Source organism: Myxine glutinosa, chromosome 2 (assembly GCF_964187855.1).
Source record: "Myxine glutinosa chromosome 2, kmMyxGlut1.1, whole genome shotgun sequence".
NCBI lineage: Eukaryota > Metazoa > Chordata > Myxini > Myxiniformes > Myxinidae > Myxine > Myxine glutinosa.
Genome location: NC_136262.1, coordinates 128,828,131 through 128,839,587, shown reverse-complemented (window position 1 = coordinate 128,839,587; position 11,457 = coordinate 128,828,131).

The window sequence follows — 11,457 nt, the reverse complement described above, 5'->3', positions numbered from 1 at the left end:
AAGCACCCTCTGGGACAATGAAGAATTCATAGTGGATTCTATGATGGTGAGCTGCCCAGGCCCTGATGCAGAAAAGCTGCCCCAAACCATAATATTTCCATCACCATTCTTTACAGTTGGTATCAGGTTCTTGTGGTCAAATGCTGTCTTTAGTTTTCGCCAAACATGTCTTCTGGTACTGTGGCCAAATAACTCTACCTTTCACTCATCTGTCCAGAGCACATTGTTCCAGAAATGCTCGTCTTTGCCTAGGAGTTCATTGGCAAACTTTAGTCCTGCCCTGATGTTCTTCCTGGACAGCAAAGGTTTCCTCCTGGCACACCTCCCATGTAGATCAAATTTGTGCAGCCTCTTTCTAATTGTACTTTGACACTCGTGTATTTTGACATCAGCAGTGGCAAGAGCTACCTCTGAGGCCGTGATTACATTCTGGGATTCTTAGAGACTTATTTTAGCATCTTGCGGTCTGCTCTCGGACTGAACTAGCTAGGGCGGCCTGGCCTGAACAAGTTCGCAGTTGTTTGGCATCTTCTCCACTTGTAGATGATCTTCCAGACAGTCGAATGATTGATTTCAAATTGTTTGGAGATCTTTTTAAATCGCTTCCCAGACTCGTAGGCATCTATACCCTTCTTTCTGAAGGCCTCAGAGAGCTCTTTTGATCGAGGCATGGTGACGCTGCACACTTCAACAACAAAGAGCATACCAAACTAAATGTCTGAGGTTTAAATAAGACAGGTTCCTCCAAGATCCTCTCTAACGATGTTCTAATCATTTGCACCTGAGCTGGTGCACCTGATTCTAGTTTTAGGTATTTGAAGTAGTGATAAATGTAGGCGTAGGGGTGTACTTACTTTTTCCACATGCGAAATTTGCATTTATGTTTATTTAAATTATACAATGGACTACAAAATGTAAATGTTTCATGATATTTGTTATATTATATCACCTTTATCTTTCAATATTTTTGTCATGAAGATCAAATACTTGTATGTTGAAATATATTGAAAAAGTCAAAACTTTACATGGGGTGTACTTACTTTTTCACGTGACTGCATATATATATATATATATATATATATATATATATATATATATATATATATATATATATATTAGGGTGACACTAAAAACCGAATGTTTCATAATTTTAGGTGTTCGGGTCTGGTTTTGTTTGATCCCATGAGAAAACACTTTTTTTATTTTCTTTTTTCCCCCTTTTTTTTTGTATACAACATCGAGGCTCGTGTAAGAGCTAACATGAATGACAACAAAAATACAAAAAACCAAACGAAATAAAGGGAGCGGGAGACAAGATGGGGAGAGAGGGGGAAGCACACAGTACAACATTTGATATCAGAGACATCGGGAGATCTGTGGGAGGTAGAGGGCTTGGGGGGAGGAGGCATGGGAAGGGGGGTGGGCGTGAGAGAGGTTAAAAAAACACATGGACACTGCTAGGACTTCCAGGAAAGAAGTCGGTATTTCAGAAAAGTGGATCTGGGGTGAATTAACAGGGGTAGAAAAGATCAAGGTTTTGGATGGGGGAAGATAAGAGATGGTGGTGAACAGCAGTTTTAAAGACCTGGAGGGATGAGAGGGATTGAAGCGAGTGAGGGAGTTTGTTCCAGAGGTGGGATAAAAGAGGAATGAAAGAGTGAAGGTGAGCAGAGTGTCTTGATTTTGGCAGTTTCCACAGAAGAGGGTTGCAGGCAGATCTTGTGCAACCTGTAGGAGTACTTGGGGGACAGAGCACAAACAGGGCTGGGGGGGCTAGGCCAGAGAGGAGTGAGGATCATCACCAGCGATTCATGCTGAAGCAGACCGACAGGGAGATGGCCTCCGATGCAACGCCTCACCCCCACCCCCACACCGGATGGTATAATTCGCTTTTATTTTTTCTGTACCCAGCATTTTGTTCTTTTGTTTTGTTAAGTGAAATATATGCAATTATACTTGTGTGTGTATATATATATATTTATATATATATATATATATATACATACATACACAGTGCATATCAATCAAAAGGTAACCTGAATTCAAGAGGTTAATATACAAAGGTTATTTAGTTTGACAATTTACATGTGGTTTACCAATTATGAGGAGATCCCTAGCTTTCCATTGATGCCTTTCATGCATCATTGCTGTCACACATGAACGAGTGCATGTTCATTGAAAATGACAAGTTCAAGTCGCATTTTTACAAGTTTGGCTAATCGGTGCAAGACAGTTTTAAATGGACGCATTACTTGTCGACTGCCAAGTGATTATGTAAAATTGTTAAGCTGGTCTGGTAATCGTCGGTTGCGTCATCCTTTGTTTAAGATGGGTATTTAAGATGGCCTACAGTGTATGGGTTTAGAGACAGTCTGAGTAATTGAAAAGAGTGTTCAACTTACGATGAACAGCGGACCTTCGTGGTTACAACCTTTCACCAAACTGGAAGCTTGCAGCGAACTCGTGATGCGTTCAAGGAACGTTTCCCAGAACGGGAGCCTCCATCAGCCAAAACCATCTGGGCGAATGTTAGAAAATACCAAGAGCAGGGCACGAGCCTCAACCGCAACAAGGAGAATTCTGGTAGGGGGCGCACTGGGCAATCGGAAATGAACATTGCAGCAGTAAGGCAGCATGTTCTGGAACATCCAAGGGATACCAGCGCAAGACGAAATGGGACGGGATTGCCTTCGGCAACCTTCAACCGAATCACAAGACTGGACCTCCACCAACAAGACGAAATGGGACGGGATGGCCTTCGGCAACATTCAACCGAATCACAAGACTGGACCTCCACCAACATCCATATCGGATTCACATCCGGCATCAACTTACGCCAGGGGATTTTGCCAGGAGGCTGGTGCTTGCCAGATGGTTGATAGCACGTTGCGAAGCAGATGTCAATTTCCTGCAGTATCTCGTTATCGGTGACGAAGCTGCTTTCACCATGGATGGCAAGGTCAATACCCATAATGTTCTTGAATATGCACCAACAGGACAACCCCCGGAATTTAATTTTGACACCAACATGAATCGACAAAAGTGGACTGTTTGGTTGGGACTTTGTGGAAGTGGTCAGGTGATCGGATCATTTTTCTTTCAAAGGATTGTCAATGGCAACAGGTATCTGCAGATGATCAATGATGAAGTTTTACCACAGCTGGAGGAGAACTTTGAGCGACAGGTTCATGGTGTCTTCAGATATCTCTGGTGGGCCCAAGACGGCGCCCCAGCACATCGTCTTATCGCTGTCCGAGATCGACTGAGGGAACTCTTTGGAGACCGAGTCATCGCCCTCAACCATGCAGTGGAATAGCCGCCGAGATCATCTGACCTCACACCATGTGATTATTTCCTTTCGGGACATTTAAAGAACAAGGTGTTCGTAACTCCTCCCCGTAATCTTGACGAATTGCAGGGCCGTATTCGACATGAAGTGGATGCTTTGCGCAATGCCCTGGCTGTGGTGAGATGCGCAGTTCAGGGCATGCTCCACCGCTGTGAGCTTTGTGTTGAAAGGGGAGGTGGACATGTTGAAGGTGTGGGTGCATAAAGGCCAATCATTCCTGAGAAAAGTTCAGATCTGACGTTCATTTTGCACCAATTATCCTGACTTGCATCGATTAGCCAAACTTGTAAAAATGCGATTTGAACTTGTCATTTTCAATGAACATGTACTTGGTCATGTGTGACAGCAATGATGCATGGAAGGTATCATTGGAAAGCTGAGGATATCCTCGTAAATAGTAAACCACATGTAAATTGTCAAAATAAATAACCTTTGCATATTAACCCCTTGAATTCGGATTACCTTTTTCTTTGATACACACTGTACATATATATATATATATATATATATATATATATATATATATATATATATATATATATATTGTTGCGGATATGAGATTGGCATCCATCCATATCCGCTTGTAAATATTCCCCTATTTCCTCCATACTTCCCAACTATCCCCAATCCCCCATTCCCTAGTCCCATTTTCTTAAAACAACACTCTGTAGACCCGACCTTCCCCTATTTCCCCCATTAAATGTCGCATCCAGGTCCACCGCATCTCACGTAGACAACTATAGGACATCTTGCTAGTTATTCTTAGTCTATGTCAGTTAAGGACTCGTTTCCATTAATTCTGACTCTTCGTTGCACCAGAATGTGATTGTATGGCACCGTTAGGAAGTTTAGGACCTCCCAATACCTCTGCGCAGCTCTTCCTCACGGTTCAGCAACAACAACAACAACAGCAACAACAACGGCGGCGGCGCGGGGAGTGCGCATCCTCACTCCGGCTTGGTTGGTGGGGGGTGTTGGGAGGGCACCAAGCCTTTCCAACGAGCCGCCATCGGACATGTGCTCGACGGGGTTACCAAGTAGGGGCTCGCTGTCAGCTCCTCGTCAGGGGCGGAGCCCGGTAACCCCCGCACCCAATAGAAGCGGCGGACCGATCCCATCTGGGGCGGAGCCAATGAGCCGAGGGCGTGTCACTCCCCGCTGAGCATGCGCAGGAAGAGGGAGGTGACGTCAGATGCGCCCTCAGCTTGGAGAGAGAAGGACGCCACCTCCGAGCACTGCAATACCTCCCCGCCTCTCTGGACCGGACCATGCTTGATTCTGACCCTGAGCCAAGGTGCACCTTGTGCTATCGACTGCCTGTCCTTCCCTGCCATCAATCCCTGTGTAAGTCAGTCTTGTTCCGTTTGTCTGTGGTCTGTCTGGGATGATAAGGTTGTGTCTAAGTGCCTATCTCTTCTGTGTCTTTACCTCATTGCCTTGTAATCTACCCCTTTTCTCCCCCACTAATTATATCCTCCTCCGGAGGTCTTGAGAACTGTACCCCTTGCGTCGTTTCATTTGTCCCAGTCGTTGTGTCCTTTCCTTCATTGATTTAGCGTAGCGCGATTTGGCCAACGTTCGAGTGGAATCGGGTGAGTTGGGGGTAATCGGGTAAACTGTGCGAACACGGCGGCCATTCCGCTCGGCCCATCATAACATCTTAAGCCGTGTCCGTAACAATTGGTGTCGAGGAGTGAGATCGGACCCGAAGCGCGCTTAACCCGCTCAAAATTACAAGTAACCGAAATTTGTTTTGTTGTAAAATAAAAACCCGAATTTTGAAAGTCGCGCTATGGCAGATCAAGACGGCTGGGTTCCGGTAGAGGAGAGTGAGGCAGGGTCGATCCAGGACCAAATTGAGGGACATGAGGAGAGCGAAGCAGTGAGGGCGGCAGGTTCGCAAAATGGCGTCCTCGCGCACGAGGTTGCGGGCGTGCAAAATGGCGCCTCGCACATGGCTACGGCGGCCGCACCCGCTGCACAAGTGGGAGGGATGGCCCAAATGCAGGCCCTCATGGAGCAATTTATGATACAAATGCAGGCGTCCCTCAACCTGCAGAAGGACGATATGAGGGCTAATAGTGAGCAAATGAGGGCTGATAGTGAGCGATTGGGTGAGCGATTGGAGGGCCAAATGGGGGTAATGAGGGACGAAGCGAGGGCTCAGAGTGAGCAATTGGGGGTAATGAGGGACGAAGCGAGGGGTACCGGTGAGGGATTAGACAAGAAATTAGAGGGGTTAGACAATGGGATAGAAGGGGTGAAACATGGGTTAATGGGGGTAGAAAACAGAATGGCCGCTCAAGAGAATCAAATGGAAGGGATGAAAAAGGGGTTAGAGGGGTTAGAAAATAGTATGGAAGGCAAATTGAGGGACATAAGGGACCAAGCGGAAAGGGAAGTTTAAAAAATGGGGCAGCAGATAGAGGGGGTCAGAATGGGGGTAGAAACTAAATTGGATGCTCACAGGGAGGAAATGGAGCAGATGAGGGTGGCATCTGGGCAGGAGATGCAAGTGATGGGAGAAGAGATCAGAAGAGGTGTGAGTGAGGAGGTCGGAGGAGTGCGCGAGGAGGTGAGGCACTGTAAGGAGCGCATGGAGAAGGAGGTGAGAAAGGGGACTGTAAAATTGCAAGGTGGTATAGAGGAGTTGACGCTGGAAGTGGAACAGCTGACGGAGGGACAAAAAGAACTAACGGAGCAGGTTCAAAGGAACACTGCGGTATTAGGAGGGTTAAAAGCGACACAAAATGACATAAAAAATGACTTGATAGCGACACAGAGGCAATGTCAGATGGTACGTGAGGGACTGACAACGAGGTTGGACGAGGTGACAGAGGTAATGGAGACGAAGGACCGGCAGGTGAGGACGCACATAGAAACGGTCAAGGTGGCCTTAGAGGAAGAACTTAAGGGGGCGCACGAGGAGATGAAGGAGGTGAAGCAGAAATTAGAAGAAGTGGAAGAAGGGGTGAGCGAAATTAAGAAGCGACGGAGAGAGGATAAGAAAGAGATAAAGGAGGAAGTAAAAGAATTGGTCCAAAGTCTGTGTTCGGATCGTGATGATGTGCTCATTAAACGGATGAGGGATTCGCAGGTGATGGAGGAGAAGCGAAGAGAAAGAGGACCCGGTGTAAGTGGTGACCAATATGGTCGTGCGTATGATGCGCCAGGTGATTTAATAAGCTTGGGGGTCGAGATGGACCCGGGTGTTCGTGAGAGGCCGTTGGTGAAGTGTGCGACAGGTCTGGTGTGCGAAAAAGGAGGTGTGCGAGAAAGTCCGACTCTGGGGTGTGTGAGGAAAAAGTGCGTGCCAAGGAGTGAGGGTGCTGTCGAGAGTGAGTCGGTCGTAGCGCGTGTGCGAGGGAGCACATGGAAGCGCGTAGTGAGGAGTGTTACGGAGGGTGTAAAGGGAGAATGCACGCCTGTGGTGAGTGTTACAGAGGATGTAACGGGAGAGAGTGTGCGAGAAAGATGTGTGACGGACAGGTGCATGGGGAAAGAGTGCGCTTTCAAAAGTAAGGAAGAGTGTACACCTGTGGTGAGTGTTACAGAGGGTGTAACGGGAGAGTGTGCGCGAGAAAGGTGTGTAACGGACGGGTGCATGAGGAAAGAGTGCGCTGTCGAGAGTAAGGGTGAGTGCGCTGTCAAGAGTGGAGGTGAGAGTAGTAAGAGTGACACGGAGCGTGAGTTGGTTGTGACAGGTGAGAAAGGAAGCACACCTGAAATGGTAGAGCGTGTGTGGGAATGCACGCTGGAATTGCTAGTGAGGCACGTGGTTGGGTGTGTGAGTGAAAGCACACCTGTGATTGTCACAGAGGAGGTGACCGAGGAAGGGGCGCGAAGAGGTGTGTTGGTGAGGTGTGCGAGCGACGAATGTGTGCCAAGGTGTTCGGTGGTCAGGTGTGTGACCAAGTCTGTGAGCGGAATGAGTGTACCGAGGTGTGTAAGGAAAGGTACGAGGAGCATGGGAACAGCTGGAGGTATGAGCAAGAAAGGGGTAGCGTATGCGTGTCAGCATGCAGGTGAGGCATCGACGGTAACCGGGTTAGCGGTTAGAGCGACTTTTAGCCGAATCGGGCCCTCGGTGCGTGCCGGGCTTCGCGTGCCGCGAGAACCAGCGGGGATCCGAGCCATGGCGGGTTCGAAAGGACCGCCGTACGCGATCCACGCTGGGCCTCGCTTTGAACGGCCGCGTCCGTGCTCCACTAGGCGGAGCGGGCAGCCCGATAGGAAGGGTCGTCATGGCGACCACTTTTTGTTGAGACGTGCGGCAGGTCGAGATCGGGACATTGGATGGCTCCACGCCGGGGTGGTGCGTGGGATCTCGGCCCGGGTAAGCCCCCGTCCCTGCACCGAGTGCCGGACGCATCCAGCCGCTGGCACAGAACAACCCGCATTCATTGCTCGGCTGTACGAAGCCGAGCTTTAGAAGGGAATTGGCGCACCGAGAGGATCTAATAAGTAGACGGGTGATGAGGTTAGTGTTTTGGACCCAAAATTAGAAGAAAAAAAAAAATTTGATGATTGGCAAAGGATTGGCAGTAATGATTGGCAGATGATGGGTAGTGATTGGCAAATTTTTGATTTGTTGAAATTTGATGTGCAAAATTGGTAGTGGGAGATGCCCGATGTGGTGGGATGGCAACTCTGTCATCCCTCACAAACAGGGGGCAAATGCGCTATAGATTAGGGGGTGTATGGCAGTGAAAACTAGCCCGGGTGGGTTAGGATATTGTGTGTAGGGATCTAGCGAAGATGACATTAGGTAACGTTAAGGTTTAGATAGTGACTGATACCTGTAGTGGGGACGTAGTAGCTTATTGGTTGATAATGACGAGGGAGCGCAATAGTTTAAAGGGACGACTGGGAAGCGCAAGTTTCAGAGGGGAGTAGTTAGATGAGATGATGCTGTGTGAGAACTGGACAGGTGTGTGGAGCAGTGTATGAGTAGTGAGTGTTGTGGATCAGCGCGAATGCGCTTGGGGGAGAGAAGGGTGCAGGCGGCACCAAGTATGAGAGCACAGGTGTGCAAGTGCAGGTGTGTGGAATACATGGAGTATTGGAATGAGTGGTGTGGAGAGAGTTGGAGTAAGTGGTACGGAGTGGTGTGCATGGTGCGAAGGTGTGGATGGGGGAAGAGTGGACCCCTTTCACGAGTACCCGGGGCGGGTAGTGTAAGTGTTAGGTAGAGGGTATAGGTAAATTGTGGTTGGATATTGGCATCTGTGGTGCGAGTGGAAGAATGATGTTTGGATGGGTGCATTAGTGTTGTGGAAATGGCTGGGCGTGTAGCCTGTTAGTGTGTGTAGTTGGTTTGGGCACTCCACCACTGTGAGGATGTCGGCCAGGTGAGGCCGCAGGTGGGCTCTGGGAGCCGTTAGTGTCAGTGGGTGCCTGAGGATCCCGGGTGTGGATCGGGCAGCCCGTGCCAGAGAGGGCACTGAGGGGGTGAGAGTGCGAGAGGGCCTTCCCCAGTTAGTTAGGTTAGGGTGAGGAGCAGGTAAGCTCGGGTGGCAACTACAGTGGTGGAGGTGTGCAGGTGGGTAGACCTGCTGGGAGAGCTACACATCACAGCCCAGAAATTGTGCGAGGGCACCGGGAGATGAATCGGGGGAGTGAGACCCCAAATTGAGAAGCACCACAGTTTGGTCAATGGGAATTGGTTTTTAGAACCCATAGTGTAAGTTGGCCAATGGATTGGCAGGGAAAGACCCCGGGTAATGTAAAGTTGTTAAAGTCATTTAGGAAATAGTTAGGATTGATGAACCTGTCGCACCATATGCAGCCACTTACCTGAGGTGATGATGATGACTCCACACCTGTGTTTTCTTTGTTTTGTGTTGCAGGAAATGAGAATTGCTGTGTGGATTTGTGAGACGCATCACGACGTGGATGAGACATTGGGGTGATTCCATCTCTCCCTCCTTAGGAGGGACTGATGATGAATTGGTGATGGCAAATTTTGATGTTGAGTTGGAGATGGCAAATTTTGATGAGAATTGGAAATGGCAAATTTGATTGGTTAGGAGGGAGAGAAGACGAATTTGGTTTATGGGAGGAACGGGGAAGACAGTAGGGACGTTTGTTGAGGTGTAAAGTAGATGTTTATGGGTAGTGTTGTGTTTTGTGGATACAGTAAGGGGTAAGGGAGGGGCAATGTAGGTTACCTGGTTGGGGGGGGGGGGCGTACGGTAGGAACGTACCTGTCTCACCTGGTTCCCATGTGCCCCTAGTGTGCATTACCTAATGTTGCGTGCACTTTTGCGCCCTTACCACCTTACTCACTTGTTTTCTTTTGTCTCCCACCTCCGAGGATCTGGCTTTGGGGCAGAGAGAGAGGAGAGAGAGGTGCTGGCTCCGCAGTTGTGGGCCTGTACTTTCGCTGCTTGCTGCCTGGATCGATACACCATATGGACCGCAATTTTTGTGGCCGCCCACAATGGACCGCAGTCTTTTGCGGGCAAGCACCACCCGTTGATGGACCTTTGGGTCAACGTGGCACCTATGCCATACAGGTGAACCACTTTTAGTTGGCCCCCCTGACGGCCACAATTCAGAAATGGACGCGGTTGGCGCCTTTCTTTATTTCTAAAGAAGCCAGAAGGCCAAGTGCACTCCATGAAGGCAAGACCAGCGGCAGAACATCGGCCGGCTGCGACACCACCGGTGACCTTGGACACTTGATTGTGCTTTTGTTTTTACTGAACACTTTATTGGTGCACCGGATGGTGCTGACTGTGTGTATGGGGTGGTGCTTTTGGTGCTTGGACGGGGTGCTCTGCACATTATTAAAGGCCGTAGGGCCACAGGGCACTCGTGGGTTGGTGTATCGATGCTGGCATGCGTGCTCTCTCTATGCATAACATCTGCATGTGTTCCTCAAAGAACAGGTCCTGGATCGTAGTGTAAATATCAGTGTAGTCTTGTGTAAATGATGCTCCCTACCGGCTGTATGTTTAGTTTGAGGATTCTTTCCGCGATTCGGTTATCCTGTGGGTGTGTTTCTGTGAGGAGAAGGGTGCAACGTCGCAGGGGGACATATTTACTCATTTGTGAACATCTGTAAAACTGTCGCACTCAGGGTTGAGTTAATAGTAGAGGGAACTACATCTGAGTGCCACACTAACGTAGGTAAAAATTTATCGGGTCGGGACGCCCCGAGGTAGAGAAGGGTGCAATGTTGCGGATATGAGATTGGCATCCATCCATATCCGCTTGTAAATATTCCCCTATTTCCTCCATACTTCCCAACTATCCCCAATCCCCCATTCCCTAGTCCCATTTTCTGTAAACAACACTCTGTAGACCCGACCTTCCCCTATTTCCCCCATTAAATGTCGCATCCAGGTCCACCGCATCTCACGTAGACAACTATAGGACATCTTGCTAGTTATTCTTAGTCTATGTCAGTTAAGGACTCGTTTCCATTAATTCTGACTCTTTGTTGCACCAGAATGTGATTGTATGGCACCGTTAGGAAGTTTAGGACCTCCCAATACCTCCCCGCAGCTCTTCCTCACGGTTCAGCAACAACAACAACAACAGCAACAACAACGGCGTCGGCGCGGGGAGTGCGCGTCCTCACTCCGGCTTGGTTGGTGGGGGGTGTTGGGAGGGCACCAAGCCTTTCCAACGAGCCGCCATCGGACATGTGCTCGACGGGGTTACCAAGTAGGGGCTCGCTGTCAGCTCCTCGTCAGGGGCGGAGCCCGGTAACCCCCGCACCCAATAGAAGCGGCGGACCGATCCCATCTGGGGCGGAGCCAACGAGCCGAGGGCGTGTCACTCCCCGCTGAGCATGCGCAGGAAGAGGGAGGTGACGTCAGATGCGCCCTCAGCTTGGAGAGAGAAGGACGCCACCTCCGAGCGCTGCAATACCTCCCCGCCTCTCTGGACCGGACCGTGCTTGATTCTGCCCCTGAGCCAAGGTGCACCTTGTGCTATCGACTGCCTGTCCTTCCCTGCCATCAATCCCTGTGTAAGTCAGTCTTGTTCCGTTTGTCTGTGGTCTGTCTGGGATAGATAAGGTTGTGTCTAAGTGCCTATCTCTTCTGTGTCTTTACCTCATTGCCTTGTAATCTACCCCTTTTCTCCCCCACTAATTA